At 33.9% G+C, this 16,484-nt stretch overlaps 1 long non-coding RNA gene across 1 annotated transcript in view; it reads right to left on the reverse strand.

The window, feature by feature from the left end:
* LOC141566993 (uncharacterized) overlaps positions 1 to 16,484 on the reverse strand; it is a 650,611-nt gene that overhangs the window by 76,003 nt on the left and 558,124 nt on the right. The window contains exon 5 of the long non-coding RNA XR_012496957.1: positions 9,517 to 9,574. This is a non-coding gene — a long non-coding RNA (uncharacterized LOC141566993). The remainder of the gene's footprint in view (positions 1 to 9,516; positions 9,575 to 16,484) is intronic.

Here is a 16,484-nt window from a genome sequence, read left to right on the forward strand (position 1 = left end):
TTTAAATTTTATGTGCCAATTTGTTTCTATATTTAAGTTGCTATTTTATGAAATACGGAAAACACCTTTTCTATTAGGACACATTATTAACTAATGAGTATTGGCAAGATATATATTTAGTTCCCAGGATTTAACCAAAGAATTTAGTATACACACACACACACACACACACACACACACACACACACAGAGGGTGCCCAAACAATGTATATACATTTTAAGAAAGAAAAAAATCTATTAAAATTATAATAATATATACTGATAACAAAAGATGGATACAAGTCACGTTTGACTTCTGCAATTACAAGAAGTGCTCAAAGTGGTTACCATCAGTGTCCAGACACTTCTGATTATGGAGAACTACTGCTTGAGCAACGTTGACCAAAGTGTCCACTTGTATACACTTTTTTGGCACCTCCAGTATATTTGTGACATATATCAATATAGATTTTTGTATCTATATATTATATATAAAATTTATTATACATTGTAATATTTATATATGCATGTGTGTGTCTGTTATGAAGCATATAACTTCTAAGATTATCTAGAACTTAGCAAGTCAGCTCTTGAGACTAAAGCTAAAATGTTTAAATTTTCTAGGAAATATGTAATTCTGCTGATTGGTTATTTTGACTTCTGATATTGACAGTTTTTTTATTGACTTCATCAATTAATTATGGATTAATTATGTTTTAACTTTAAAACAGCTTTAGGTAGTAAAGGGGAAATAATTTTTACTTTTATTTTATTCTATGGTTTTATTCAGTAGCATCCTGGCTACCATATGACACTTTTGCAATTACTAGAAATAAAACTGTTGGCGTACAGGGCTTCTGCTGTCCACTTTTTTGGGGATGTCACCTTGTTTTCTTAATTTATAATCAAGCTCTTGTTTTCGTATATTCAGAACTTTATATTTACTAAATTTTACATGAGATGACTCTCATGTATATCACATACTAATATAAGACACATTAACGCTAATTTCAAATTATTTTTTAAATTGAAATATACTTTAGAATAAATAAGTGATTATTTTGCTAAGAAACTGAAAGCTGATTATTATTTAAAATTGAATTAAGTTCCATAACAAATCTCATGTTATCATTAGGTACTTAAAAATGTCCTCAAGCTCATAAAGAGATATTAAATATATTATAAGATTATTTAAAAAATAACCAGGCTTTAAAAATGAGGCAGCACAACAGTGTGATATGTTACAAATTAAAATGTTAATTATGTAATAGCATATTAATTATATACACATATACACATTTCTCTCTTGCCTTTACATTTGGCTGAGGGATTCTACACAGGTTGTTTGTTTATTTTTTGTGATATGTTATATTTGTATCTTCAAGATGGATTAAGATACTATGTAAATAGTAATTGTATACACATTCAAAGCCTTGAAGTCTGTTTTTGAACACTTTCTGTGTGCCTTTGGCCTGCTTAATCTTGCTAGAACTGAATTATCTTATCAATAATATTGAAAAATATCTACATCACAAGATTGTTGACAATTAATTGATACAAAGTATATAAAGTGTTTAGGTTGTACATATCAACACATGTTAAATATGATAATATAATCTTAATACTATTAGTATTTATGAGAAATTATTGTATGTCATTGTCTAGACCTCATATTTTCAGAAGCCATTCTGTTCTCTTAGTATCAAAATAGTAAATATAGATGCTCAGATCTTAAAAAATCTTCCATAAGCCAGTATCAAAAGTTTCAAACATAATAATTAGAATGCCATTGTATTCAATCATTGTATAACCAATCACACACACACACAAATGTGGTAAGAGCTGAACATTAACTACATTGATAGAAGTCATTAACGCTGATTTTGCTTTCTGCCACTGACATGTTTGCTGCCCCATGTCTAGCACTTTCAAAGATTAATTAAATGTAAGCATTAAGATGCCTATGTTGATGTTAAGTAGTTTATTTTCTACCTTATTTTCCCCCAGCTCCTCACTGAGTGCCTCAAAAAATAACAATTACTTTTTTGAAGCATTTTAAAATAATAAGAATATTTGAGCCTAAAATCTACATGATGATATAGATATATTATTCGTTAAGTGTCAATAAATTTTCCTGGTTTTCTATTAGATTGGTGCAAAAGTAGTTGTGATTTAAAAGGTTAAAAATTGCAAAAACCACAATTACTTTTGCACCAACCTAATAGGTATTGGAAAAAGACAATTGACATTTTCAGACTTGTTCAAAAACTTTGAAATTATAACTTGCATGAAAACAAACCCAATGATTCACTTATTAAATGCAGTGGTGCACAAAACTTAAAAAAGAAATGATGTAACTTCTATCCCTCTAATTTACTGAATATGCTATTAAAAATAACACATTTCTCCAACCCAAAATTTGGCAAAACTATTAGCTTTTTTCCAATTAAACTCTGTTCACAATTAAATAATGTGTCATCCTTGCTTTTCTTTTACTTTCTCTAGATTAAAAAAATAAAAATCAAACAATCAAGCAAATAAAACAATGTCAAGACAGTGAAACTCAATTGTATCTTAAACAGCCCATTCAATTATTCAAAATGTAGTGATTTGATCTATCAACTAAAACATTAGATTTTCGAAATGGAAAGCCAGAAGACCAACTATAGAGCTTTGAACCTGGAGGCATAGGTTATCGTGAATTAAGAAGTCCTAGATTTATCTTGAAAGAAAAATCCCAGAGAAATAAGTCACAAAGTAGTTGCCAGAATTAAAGGCTTATTTTTCCAAGGTAACATCTTCCTTGAGAACTGCTGATTTAAATTTTTTAAAGATAAAGCACAATCTCATAGTATCATATAGTAATCTCTGTTTTTAAGGTTTTTTTATACATTGAAAATTACATTAAAAGGGACTTAAAGCATGACCGAATGAGGGGCTCTGTGAATCTGCTCTCCAGCAAAACTAGAGAGAATTACTTAAAAACAACCATTTGATTTCTCAGGAAAGGAGTCAGGAACATACAGACAATAAAGAAAACATTCATTCGAGAAAATATAAAATAGTATAAGAACAGTGAGACTCTATGGTATGCGGGCTAAGATTCTCTCTCTCACTTGCTTCTCCATACTCAGCAAGGTAGAAACTCCACTCCAGATTACTGTAACCAAGAATATTGGACTACCTAGTCTTAAAGCTTCCAGTTAGAGGGATATCTTCCCAGGAGGGACAGGAAGTAAGTGTTTTTATTCTGAACCCAGCTACATCTTTCTGAGGCTAAGGTACGAGTATGGTAAAGACTTGGGGAATCTTTTACCCACACCCAAATTGTGGGATAGAATTTTTGCCTTCGGTATGGTACCACTGAAAATACTGGGGCCCTGATCAGCCTTGCCCAGCTCTTAAGGTGGTGATTCCCCATTTGGAGAGTCAGACAAGAAAAGCTCTGGCAATTTCCCTCCACACTCCCCAACCATGGAACACTCAGTTCCTAAAGCAGTTGTGTCACTTGTAGGACCATAACACTGCCCCCATTTCCAGTTCTAGAGATGTGGCACAGGGATTTTTTTTTTTCTGGGGGGTGGGAAGCAAATGATAATCTCTTCCCAAAGGAAGTGAACTTGCCATAAAGTGTTGAGACATTCAAGCCTAAGACAACAACAAAAAACAGGAAAGTTGTGGTGAGAGAGAATTGAGAGGAGATTAGTAGTTTCATTGGGCATGTAAGTTAAATTGTACACAATTGCTTCACCTCAGACAAAACAGAAATAAATGACTAGGAGGAGCCCATCTAGGTCAGAAAAAAATCTGAAACACTGATCTCAGGAATTATCCCTTCAAAGGAGTCCAAATTTGATTGGTTTTGTCTGGGGATCAATTTGTGCCTCAGCACATTGTTGAACATTATAGAGCAATCAGCTGACAATTGCTCAACCATAAAAGCTGGATGAGGTCAGGGAAAGACACAGCCAAACAGAATCCTGCCAAAACCACTGTCATACCAGAGTGACTGTGGACAAACCCAAGGCTATTCCCCTATATTAGTCGGCTAGGGCTGCCATAACAAAGTACCACAAACTGGGGGACGTAAATCATAGAAACATATTGTCTTACAGTTCTGGAAGCCAGAAGTCGAATATTAAGGTTTAGGTAGTATTGATTCTTTCATAGGATTTTGAGAGAGAATCTATTCCATGACTCTCACCTAGCTTCTGGTGGTTTGCATGGATTTTTTAATTCTTCCTGTCTTACAGAAGCATCATTCTAATTTCTGCCTTCATCTTCATCTTCATATAGTGTTCTACGTATATACATGTCTGTGTCCAAATGTCCTCTTTTAATAATGACACCTGTTGGATTAGGAACCAAACCTACTCCAGTAAATCTCGTTCTAACTCAGCAAAGAACATCTACATGTAGCTGCTTTCCAAGAAAGATCACATTTTGAGGTACTGGGGATTAGGATTCCAACATAATGAATTTTGGAAGGAAACAATTCAATCAGTCCATAACAATCCCCACGAGGAGCAACATCAGAGGTGTAAAACTTTCTGAGGGGGTGGAATAGGCTCCAAGAAAATAGCCCAGCCCTTCACTAAACAAATAAACAACAAGAAAATAAAAATAAGTTCAAGAGGAAGAGTACCCATAATTGTTACGATACGTTTTGTAAAATTTTCACTTTCTAGCAAAAAAAGAAAAAATGAGACATGAAGAAAATAAAGCAGGCAACGGAAACTGCCTATTAGAGAGACCAGATATAAGATTTCACAGAAAAAGACTTCCAAGTGCCACTGTAAATATATTCAAATAAAAGGCCATGAATAAAGAAATAAAGGAAGATATGATGATAATGCCTGTTCAAATAAAAAATGTCAATAAAAATATAGAAATTATTGAAAACAATTAAGAGGACATTATATAATAGAAAAGTATAATAATTGAAATGAAAAATTAATTTTTTCAAATGCATATTTAAACTGGCAGAATAATTATTTCGAGAATTTGAAGATGGAGTGATACATGTTTTGCAATATGCAGAACAGAAAGACAAAAGAATAAAAAAATTATTAGAATATTTGAGAAATGTGGAAATTATTAATTACATCAACATAAGTATAATGGTAATACTAATAGAAGGAAAGAATGAGAAATGAACAGAAACAAAACATTCAAAGACTTAATGGCTGAAACTTCCCAATATATTGAAAACTAAGCCTAATGTTAACTTTCTATTATATTCTTATCACCTAAAGTTAAACATTGTTTTTCAAATATTAGATTTTGTGTCTGTTATGAGAAAAATATTTCCTTAACTTTTTAAGATACTCTATAATGATACTCATGTGTTTTGTTTTGTTTTCATTTTCGAAAATAAGTGCATGTGTACTTGCTGTTGATTTCCTTGATAGTATATATTTTGTAAAATCTCAGTAATTTATAGGTGTTGAGGATTAGGTCAGACTGAATTAAAGGGAGAAAACACCAATTATTTCTATACCATTTGGAGCCACTCTGATGAATAGACACGGGTCTGGAGGCCATAAAAATAAGGATATTTTCCTGCTTTTAACTATCATTTGGACCTTGTAACTTTCTATTGATTGGTTTAATCAGCTTTATTTCTTCTTAGATCACTGAAAGGTGAACTTCATTCTAATACTGGTTAAATAATCACAAATTCTGAATTTCTAGAGTTTACATTTTAGTGTTTAAATATACTCTACATTGTTCACCTTTATTTGGATAGCATCGGATTAATATTCCTTAGTTTCAAATTTTAACACATACATCTATAAATGGTTTCAACACAGTAGGAGGGCAATGTGTTTTATTATATCCCTCTTGACTTCTAGTCTTAGTTTCCTCTCCTCCTCTCAATAAATATTAGTTGATGGTAATTCCATTGTTAAAGACCTCTCAAATGGCTACATTCTTTATCCTGCAATATTAATGGGGCACGTCAGAACTTTGACACATACCTTAGACTTTTTATTTCAGCAATTTTCTCTCCTATTTACTTTAACTGGCACCCCTAGAGTTTCAGTGCTTTATTGACTTAGTTTAAATTTGCTATTGTTACTTATGGGTTAAGCAGGTAGGCTGACTGCATTAACAAAAATTGATAAGTAGGCAGGTTATCCTTCCTAATTTATTTCCATGGCAACAGACAAGCAATGGTGCCTTATTTCTCAGTTGCAGAATGCTAATAATCAAATGTGCCTTACCCAGATGAATATATAACACAGTTTACTAATATAACTGTCTTGACATTGTATATATTACTAAAGACAAATACACATTAATTCTGCATCTAAGTTACATGATGGATATGCTCAGGAGAATGGAAAAAATGAGAAAGTTTCCTCAGAAACATCAAAATTGTTCATTAAAGTAATGCATTTTAAATAGTATACAGTGAACAATTATCTGACACTTGTATTGTTTATTTCAGGAGGTGCTTATATTACAGAAAAATGTAGTAATGCATATTTATTGTGACATCTCAGAAAATAAAGGGTCCTGCACAAGAGTTCAATTAAGCAATAATCCCTGGGAAAAAATGATCATTACTAGTAGTTAATGATTGGTTTGTTAGTTAATGGCCCAAGGCAAAGCTGAGGGCAGTTAGGACTCTAACAAATGAGTTGTGAATTGTAGCAATAGCTTGTGAATTGTAGCAGTGAGAGACTTTAAAGGATGTTTTCCCTGGTTATAAACCACCTTTAATGCTTTATGATAGAAATAATGTGCTTTTTAAGACTGATTATAACATAGGAGAGTATCCGAAATAACTGATATTTCTAGTAAATTGACATTTGATTTTCTTGTGATACTTCCTGATACTACAAATTTGCAGGTAAGATTTTTTGCTTCAGAATATAGGCATCTATATTATACACATATATCATTCATTTGGTGAAAATACATGCCAAGCTATACAGAATATTCTCCTTTCATTGTTTTGTTGGTTAAAAATATTGTGTGAATTCCTAGAGTCATAATTGCATATTTTCTTTAGGTGTCTTGTCTGGAAAGTTTTGATCTGCAATATTTTTTGAATTTATCTTGAAATGAGATCACCCACACAGTTTTTCCTTAGAAGATTTTACAACGGTAGAATGGGCTCTTACATCCTTACACACCCACAGCTCCCACAGGAGCAAAATGCTGTTGGTTCTCTTGGCCCACAACCATGTCCTCATGTGTTCACGAGTAATTTAACAGAATAAATGAGCTATACTTGGAATTTCTTTACCTAACATCAGCGATATCTTATCGCTTCTTCTTTTTAATCCATAGGAAATTAGACTTCATTAGTCTGGGTACTTGCCTCACAAAACTACTTATAATGAAACTATAATAGCTTCTGGGATATAGGAAGGCTTCATCAGCTCTTAGAAATAAGACTTTATACTCAGCTTCAATTAAGTCTGGGTCTGTATAACTGACAACCACAACTGGTCAACTGGTGAATTGATGGGGAGATCTATGAAACTAATAATTTGGCTCTTAAGAGATATTTTGGGGGGAAAAAAATAACCCATTGGTTTTAAAAGGAATTTTTTGATTAATTAAATTAATGTTTTATAGGTATCACCTAGAATTTGGAATTGATTTCAATCAGTTAAGTCATGTGTAAGAGGGATTAGTCTAATTAGATGTATATGCAGTGGACACATATTACCAAATTAAATTAGTTGATTAAAATTTTCCTATGCAACCACAGTATCTTGTTATTCTACCACTTACATACCGGCATTTGCTTCTGTTCAAAGAACATCTCATGGAAGGATTTCTTTTGATCCAAAACAAAACAACAATTCTCTCTCTCTCTCTCTCTCTCTCTCTCTCTCTCTCCCTTCCTCCTTCCCTCCCTCCCTCCATCCTACCTTCCCTCCACCTTCTCTCCACCTTCCCTCTCTTAGGCAACACTTATCACTTGATGACAGAGATATTAACTTTACACCTGAATAAAATGAGAATCGTGCAGGCTAAATGGCCTATGCAATGTCACACGGGAATAATTCCCAGATCTAGGATTCAAAAAATTAGTGTTGTGAATTCAAATCATATTTTTGTTTGTGGTATAAAACATCAATGAAAAAATTAAATAGAAAACATGATCCTAAACACAATAAAGAAATCATCTTGTAAAATTATTGCAACAATTTGAAGCTTATATTTTAAGATTCAAAACAAGTTATTATATTATTAAAAGAATACTCACCCTTCTAAAATGTCATTATTAAAGCTTTTCCCCCGAGAATAATTTCATTTTATGAATATTCTAAACACAGTAAGAATCTCTACATGTTCCATAATGCATTTTAACTCAGTATCAAACAGAGAGCAATTAAAACCCAATAAATTTGGCTTTTATCTTAGGTCAGAGTGGGCTCTAGAGGGTCATCCAATTCACACATAGATCTGACATCCTGTCTACATACATCCATCCCATTCACATACATACATAGATACAGAGTTGAAGCTTTGGGTACTTGAGGATTTATGAATTTATGCTATATTTTCCAATCATATTCCTGTTTAGTAAAATGATCTATTATTTATTGGTATTTTCATTTCTTAGTAATGCATATTTGTGTTCAGAAGAAACAAAATACTTGAGGTTAGGCAAAGAATTGACGATGCGTAAATAATGACTATTAGCCCAATAAAGATGTTCTGTCAGCAGAATATCTTCTTTCTTTCTAAACTTAATTGAGAATGCAGTGCAGTGTGTACATTATGTTACTCCAATTAATTCAAATCATTCCTAATTGGGATCTCTTAAATAACTCCCTCCTGGGTCTAGAGAGGAAATTGAATCAAACATATAAATCAGGAAATCATCTCTATCTTTAAATACATTGTTATTCATAATCAAATATGCTGATGTTGGCATTACCAAAGATAAAGGAAAAAATATTTTCTTGCACTTTATAAGTAAGCGGATACTGGTTAGGTAAACGCATGGGTAACTGATAGTGGTAAAAACCAATGAAATATTAAATACAGATTCATTTCTATAGGCAACTAGAATTACTTGAAGTACTTATGATAAATAATCAATTATTGAAGCACAAATCTAGAAGCAGCAGAAGCTAATGTAACTCTGTGGGTTAGACTAGAACTCATTACTGTGAATGACAATGTAGAGATAGTGATGAGGAGACAATATTAATTGCAAATGTATAATGAGAAAGGAGTTTTAATGCTGAAATAGTGATAATCATCATAGGAAGAGAAAGAGCCATGGCTTTTCATGGGCGACCACAGGGAGAAGAAAATAAATAAAAGAGCTTGCAATTTCCATGATGGGAAGCATTCTTGATATATTGTTCAGAGCACACCTGGGAAATTAAATTACTTTCTAGGTACCATATTTTCAGAAGATATTGAGGAAAGTAAGGCGTTGGAACTAATGTCATAAGGGATGGGTAAAGCGCCTATAATTGCTTATTGTAAAATATAGAAGATAGGATAACCATTTTCAAATATTTTATATTTTTGACTTGGAATAAAAATTACACTTACATTGTTCTTCCAAGCTGATTTCTCTCCACACTGCCTCGGGTACTGAAAGCTTGTCCTGCTGGAAGAGAGGTTTTGAAAGGTCAGGAGCCAGCTTGAAGAATTTATTCAGCTATGATACAGAATAGTCATTATTCCAGCATAGCTGTTGATAAGTAGGGATGTGCTAAGGGTACCCCCATCATCCTTGGGTAAGGGGGGAGGGTGGTAAACTGAGGCAGAGCAGTTAACACTTCATCCAAATATATTTATGAACACAGCCAAGGAATTTCTGCTTCTGTCAGTTAAACTTTGGTTGTTAGTCACTTCACCTCTTAGAGCTCAGCTTCAGTGTAAAATGAAGATGTTATTTATTTATGTCATGCCTATTTGAGTGGTCTTAATGGGAATCACACGAGATATTGATTGAAAGACTGAAGCTAACAGAATAAACACATTTGACTGTGAATTTACACATGTGTAAATTCAGAAAGGGGTGTGCAGACATTTGCTAACTCTTCATCAGAACTGTATTGTCTTCTAACTATACACACAGATAATCTTTATTTTCCAGTATTGCTTACAGTTAAATCTGACCCATGACTGACTGAGTTCTAGTTAATAGAATGATAGCAGAAATGATGCGAGCCATCCTTAGACCAGGGCCATAGATGCTTAGCATGTAATCACCTTTGTTTTTTTCCATTCTAGCTGGATAGGATGGAAAATGACCTCTGGGGAGAATTTGGAAACTAATGTCAAAGATGACGGAGACCCAAGGTGAAAGGAGTCATTTGGAGGAGAACAACTTATTGATTAGCAATGCCCACTTATGAATTTATGTGAGCAGGAATTTAAGTGCAAATGTACTAAGTAACTGATATTTTGGGGTTTACTTATTTACTTATTATTATTTTGGGGTGTTACCCTAACTAATATGAGAATCAGAAAGAATGTGGTATTGCTAACTGAAACCTAAGTTGTAATATTGACCTAAATGTTGTGCCACATTTATATTGGAGGATGGAAAGATGGAGTCCCCATTATGCGGTGGCAAGTATTTGGTAAATATGTGACCTTCAATAGCTTTGACAGCAGACCATGTACATGCTGAGCCTGTAGGTCTCATCTCAGAATGTAGAGTTAGGAAGAGTTAGGATGAAATGTGCATACCACACCATTTGAACGAATTGTTATAATACAGATATAATAGAAGTTAATAACATGCAGAACATAGATAATAGTAAAATGAAGGAAAATTATTAAGATGGGATGAGTTTTGGTTATCAATTACCTGTTATTGATGTAATTTACTTCATTGTAAGAGGGGTATAATGTATTCTTTAATAGTGACTTGATTAACAATTGGCTTACACAATTCCTGAAAATGTACTAGTTGACTCTTGTGATTTATCATGAACCAGTTCTAGCACATAACTATGAATTTTGGACTTTGTAACAACGAGAAATGAGTTTCATCTGTTTTAAATGCCTGACATCTGGGGGTTTACCTGTGACCACCAGTAGTCCTGACCTACCTCATGCACAGGGCTACACTTTTCTTTCAGAAATCCCGTGTGCCTTGAACTTATTCCCTGTTCCTCTGGGTGATATGGAGCCCCTTTACAACGCCTCCACTCTCTGAGATCAAGGGTTTTGTCTGGTGAGTGGTGTTTCACTGGGCTCCAGTGAGAAGTTTCTCACCTGAGCCAATGGATGTGTAGAAGTTGGGTTGTCAAAATCCAACTCTAGTAGTAAAATCAACATCCTGTAGTGCAGAGTTATAAGGTTTTTATTATCTCAAGGCACACCATAACACTTAAGTTCTGTGAAAAAACAAAAACAAAAACAAAAAACCTGCACCTACATAAATTAAGGACAGCTAGAATAACCTCTGAGCAGCTAGAAAGCAGAGAAGACTGCCGGTATATGCACAAGACATATGTTCCTGAATTATTCATGTTTAGCACAAAGCATACCATTACATTGAAAAATGTACCTTGATAGGATCATTGGAAATTTTTGTAATATTTAAATTTGAGGCTAGAATCAAAACATGTTCAAGTTAAAAGCTGTCCTTCTGGCCCTGGCCCTTTAAGTCCAGACAAAGAACCTACTTGTCTGTGAATTATAACCAACCAGATTGTAAAACCAAGCCACACATAGGGATAGAAATTCTAGCTTATTTTCCTTGCCCAGTTTACTTTCTCCTTGCCTCTTTCAACCTTGAGTTTAAAAATCCTCATGTAACTCACCTACACCTCTCACAGTAGAGCAATCTCATTCATTGTTTTTTTTTTCTTTTTTTCTTTTTCTTTTTTTTTTTTTTTTTGAGAGCTTCCTCATGTAACTATTAGAGGAGGACAGCGCAAAAAAAGGAGCTCCCACCTTCTGCCCACCCACCCATAGGATTGGCCTACTCATTGGAAGCCCACACTTTCTCCATTGCATCAAGATGGAGACAACTTCTGTTGACATTTTCTCTGGGGGAGGTTGTGTGTGAGGGGATCCAATATGCTGGTCTTAGTTGTAGTCCCTGCTGTCTCCTGCTCACTGTTGCATTTCAGTGTTTCCAGCACTAAAATGCACATCTTTAATGTTTTTCCTGCTTTGTGGTAGGTGTTCAGTAATTTAACATGCAGATCTGTGATTGAACATTTGCCCCAAAGCTTGGAAACATACAGCCGCTCACTAAGACATCCATACAAGCTTCAAATGACTCTGCAGGGAGATGTTTCCAAAGTTTCTTTTCACCCCTTTCCCAGAGATGGACCATTCTTAAAAGAATTCTGTAATTTTTTCCAACCTCATTTTAGAGGTCTTCTTAGATGGGCCTTTAAATGTCTGGAAACATCTGTATCTTTTCATACTACATCATATCTTGCTTAAAGTTTACAAATTATACAATTGTGTCTCCCAGAAAACGTACTGTTCTCTTGGGGAATTGCATGTAGAGAGCGAACCGACCCATGGAAAAAACATTTTAATTATCCAACCAATTATGTCATACTTGTCCCTTCAAGTGTGGAAAGATTCCCTCTACCCAGTTTTTAAATTTTTTATCTTAAGCTACTTTCTACCAGGTGCTAAGTCCCCCTTTGACACTTGCCAAAGAACATTTTCCTAAGAAGTTGCAATTTATCCAGTTGCATGCAGATCACATTAAATTAGCTAAGTCTCAACCCCTGTGTGCCATATGCAATAAAGCTCCTCTCAATAACCTCTGTGCCACTAGGAACATATTTTCATTATTTTTTTCTTAATTTTTAACACATTTCTCAATACACCTGGCACATTAACCATCATAGTGAGGATGCTGTCTTAGAGCAGAGAAAAATGAGCTGTGGGAAGACCATCCATCCAATTAAGCATAAATGTTTACAATTGTTGAATATGTGGTCCTCTCCCCTGCTCCCCTTGTATACGTATGTAGCTTCCATATACAACCATGGTAGCAGATAAAGAAAAACTCAGTATGTCTTGGAGGTAACTGTTATATGCTCATAGGTGTGTACCACAGTGGGGTTGCACCACCTGCTTCTGATTTTATGTATTCAAACAAAACTGCAAAAGGATTCATGAACTAGTAGGTTCTTCCTGGAGCCACTTTGGGCCCATGTGCTTCCTTAAACAACATGATTCCTTGTTACCGTCCAAGCTCTTGCTGTTAATTATTAGAGACTCTCTGGAGCTGGGTCCTTGCCAAGGTCTCTGAGGCAACGTTCCTCTCTGCTGGGTTGCTGGAGTGGTGACTCTGTACCAGACTACCTTCCATGGCAATGCAGCCTTCCCCATTTTTGCCTGTGTTCCTCACATGCAGACGTTAGGGAAAGGGTTTCCCTAATGACTGGTCTCTTTACCCCTTTTATCTCCCAGAGGCCAACTTTCTTCCAATCTCCCTAACACTTGCTTGTCAGTGACTTCCATCCAGATTCCCCAAATCACTTTCAATTCAACTCTTGTGCCCCTAATGAAACCTTCAAATACAAAGAAAATAATCAAAATTGTTAGTGGGTCACTTCTCTTTAATTGGGTTCTCGTATTTATTTGAGGTTGCTGTAGCTCAGTGATTGAAAATCAAGCTTTATTTTTTATTATGTCTTTTGTTTAATGCTACAGAATTACATCTTCAATGATGGATAAAGGTTTATAGAGAAAAACAACCATATCTAATAGGTACTGAAATGTAATTTCACAGAGACTCTTGGAATATTTCCTTTAATAAGTATGCTTCCTTGTCACCATCTGATAATACCAGATTCTATATACATTCATCTTCAGCCTCTGCTTGCATAGAATCAGATTTGGAAGAATTTCATTGGTCCTCTAGTCCATCTTTTTGCTTACATAAAATTTTTGTCTTCGCATTGCTAACAGGGTGCTATAACATTTCATCTTGAAAACTTTTATTAACTACTTCACAAAGTAATATATTTCATTAAAAGAAAATGTAAACAAGTAAAAAGTGGCACGATGTTGAGCTAAAATCCATCACCATGTATATATTTCTTATAACATTTACCACCTACTACTTTAGTTCTTTAAAGTTCCTTCAGTTCTCTTAACTTCTTAAGCCTGTCACTCTAAGATAAACATTCTTTGGAAATTATCTCTGTAGCACAGAGAATAAAGGTCCTATTATTTACAGTAATCCAGATATTGCATATTCACAAGTACACCCTAAGCCTGTGTTTGCTCTTTTAAACTCATCACACAGTTAATGAGTATGGAACTTGTTTATTAAAACCTCTAGCCCATTTATAAATCAGTTTTTGCTATCTAGGTGTTCCTTACACCATACTTAGAAATCGTCATTATGCATATGGTATTTGATGGAGAATTCACATAGAATCTTGCTTCCAATATGTTTGATATTAACCATCTGTCAAAGTTTTGTCTCCTTTGCCAATTTGATAATCATTCTTTGAATGTTTTCTTCCAAAACAAGAAACAAATATCAATTCATTTAATCTAGAAGTTTGAATCAACTGACCCAGAATCGACCAAATTGTACTATAATGTAATCTGAATTTCATTCTGCACAGAGACCAAGAGTTATTAAAGGCAGAAAAAATATAGAGACCATTTAAGCAAATATTGCCTTTTGAATTTGTGAAAAGTAAGTCTCAGAGAAATGAAATGGCCTTCTTAATATTGTTAAACCTTGTTGAAAGCAAAATATATTTATTTGTAGTGCCCTCTATTTCAGGGAGAAAATTCCCATATTCTTATACTAGATTCCTGAGCTATGGAAATTACTTAAGGTTGATTATTAAATTATGTTAATTTATCTAGATTATAGACAATAGACCTAATAAGAATTCTATTACTTTTATAGTCTCTTTGAAAGAAGAAATGGGTGATGCAAATACTTTATTTTCCCCTGCTAATTGCCATAATGTTTCTTGATGGATAAATGCATCATATCCTGATGTTGAATATTAGGAGAGAGTGTAAGGATATCAGTTAGAATATTTTTCTCACTTTGTACCTGAAAATAAATAAACTTTGTGGTCTGTCTCAATCTCAGAACATTCTGACCTCAGAAACAGCTTTATCACAATATTGGCTGCTGGCTTAGTTGTTGGGATAATTGTTTTGTTAAAGTTGAGAGAAGAAGCAAAGAAAAGTTCATGATTTATTGATCTGTTTTTCTGGCTGACTTGAAATAAGTGAATTGGTGTCAATTCTGTATGCATAGGTTGATTATTATATAAAAGGACCTGTGAAAGCAGCAGCTGAATACTGTTGAAAGTGGCTAACAATGTTTCCTAATAAATCTTATGAGATTTTCATGGGGTCAATTTTATTTAAGCAGTATCTTCTTGCTTTTATTATTTTCTAAGAAAATAGTAAGCTAATTTAAGTCAGATACAGCTCTTTTTACTTGTGAATCCAAAGGGATCAATGATCCTAATGGGTTGATGGTAAAGTTCCAAATTGAAAACGGCAGTGGCTGATTCAGGTTTCATAACTCGTGTCTAATTCTCATAAATTCTTAAAGTTAATTAAATTAAATTTTTAATGAATGTTGTTTCACAAAAGAAAAACTGGAAGCATCATGCTGATGCTTCCTTCATCTGAATCTTTTTCACATTGCTTGATATGTATGTCTTACAATAGTGTCAGTATATAAAAGGGGATATAGAGTGATCATTATCTAATTTTATAAATGCTTAAAACACAGTATTTCCAAGACCCGTTTTCAGAAAACATCCCTAACTACTAGAATAAAACTAAATAAAATTCAAATTTTTCATTTCCATTTTAAAATTGAAAATATCTTTATCATTCACAAATTCAAAAGAAAAATACATGAAGCACACTGAAGTGATCACAAGATTGCTTTGATATATATATATATAATGAATAAAAATCTAGCAACAACAAATACAGACCACTACAATTTGGTATTACTGCCTCAGATGCAGACAGACACATGCCACTTAATGATGGAGATGCATTCTGAGAAATGCATTGTTAGGCAATTTTGTTTTTGCGGGGATCATCATAAAGTGTATTTGCACGAACCGAGATGTTATAGCCTACTATATACCTTACCTAAGCATCCAGTATATCACCTTCATGTATGTGGTCCATCGCTCACTGAAACATCATTATGTGTCTCATGATTGTATAAGAGTGTGAATGCTATCCATGATGTGATTTTCTTTTGTACAATTTCAAACAACAAAGTACAATTTTTCCTAAAATTACCTTACAGGTGTTTATTGTTTTCTTCCTGGAAAATTAACTGTAAATTAAAACTGCTGAAACTATTGGTGTCTATATGTGAAATATAGTTTAGTTCTAGATTCAAACAATATAGTCTCATCACCCCACCTTGCATGAATGACTGAAAGAGAAAAGGTCTTGTAGGGGCAAGAATTTTTCCTTCATTTTTTATGGCAGTCCTGTGCATTGCTGGACATCTAATATCCCAGGCAACTTCCAATAAAATGTGTGGTATCCCCAAAAAACCTTTACAACCA

This window comes from Rhinolophus sinicus, linkage group LG05 (genome assembly GCF_036562045.2).
Source record: "Rhinolophus sinicus isolate RSC01 linkage group LG05, ASM3656204v1, whole genome shotgun sequence".
Classification (NCBI taxonomy): Eukaryota; Metazoa; Chordata; class Mammalia; order Chiroptera; family Rhinolophidae; genus Rhinolophus; species Rhinolophus sinicus.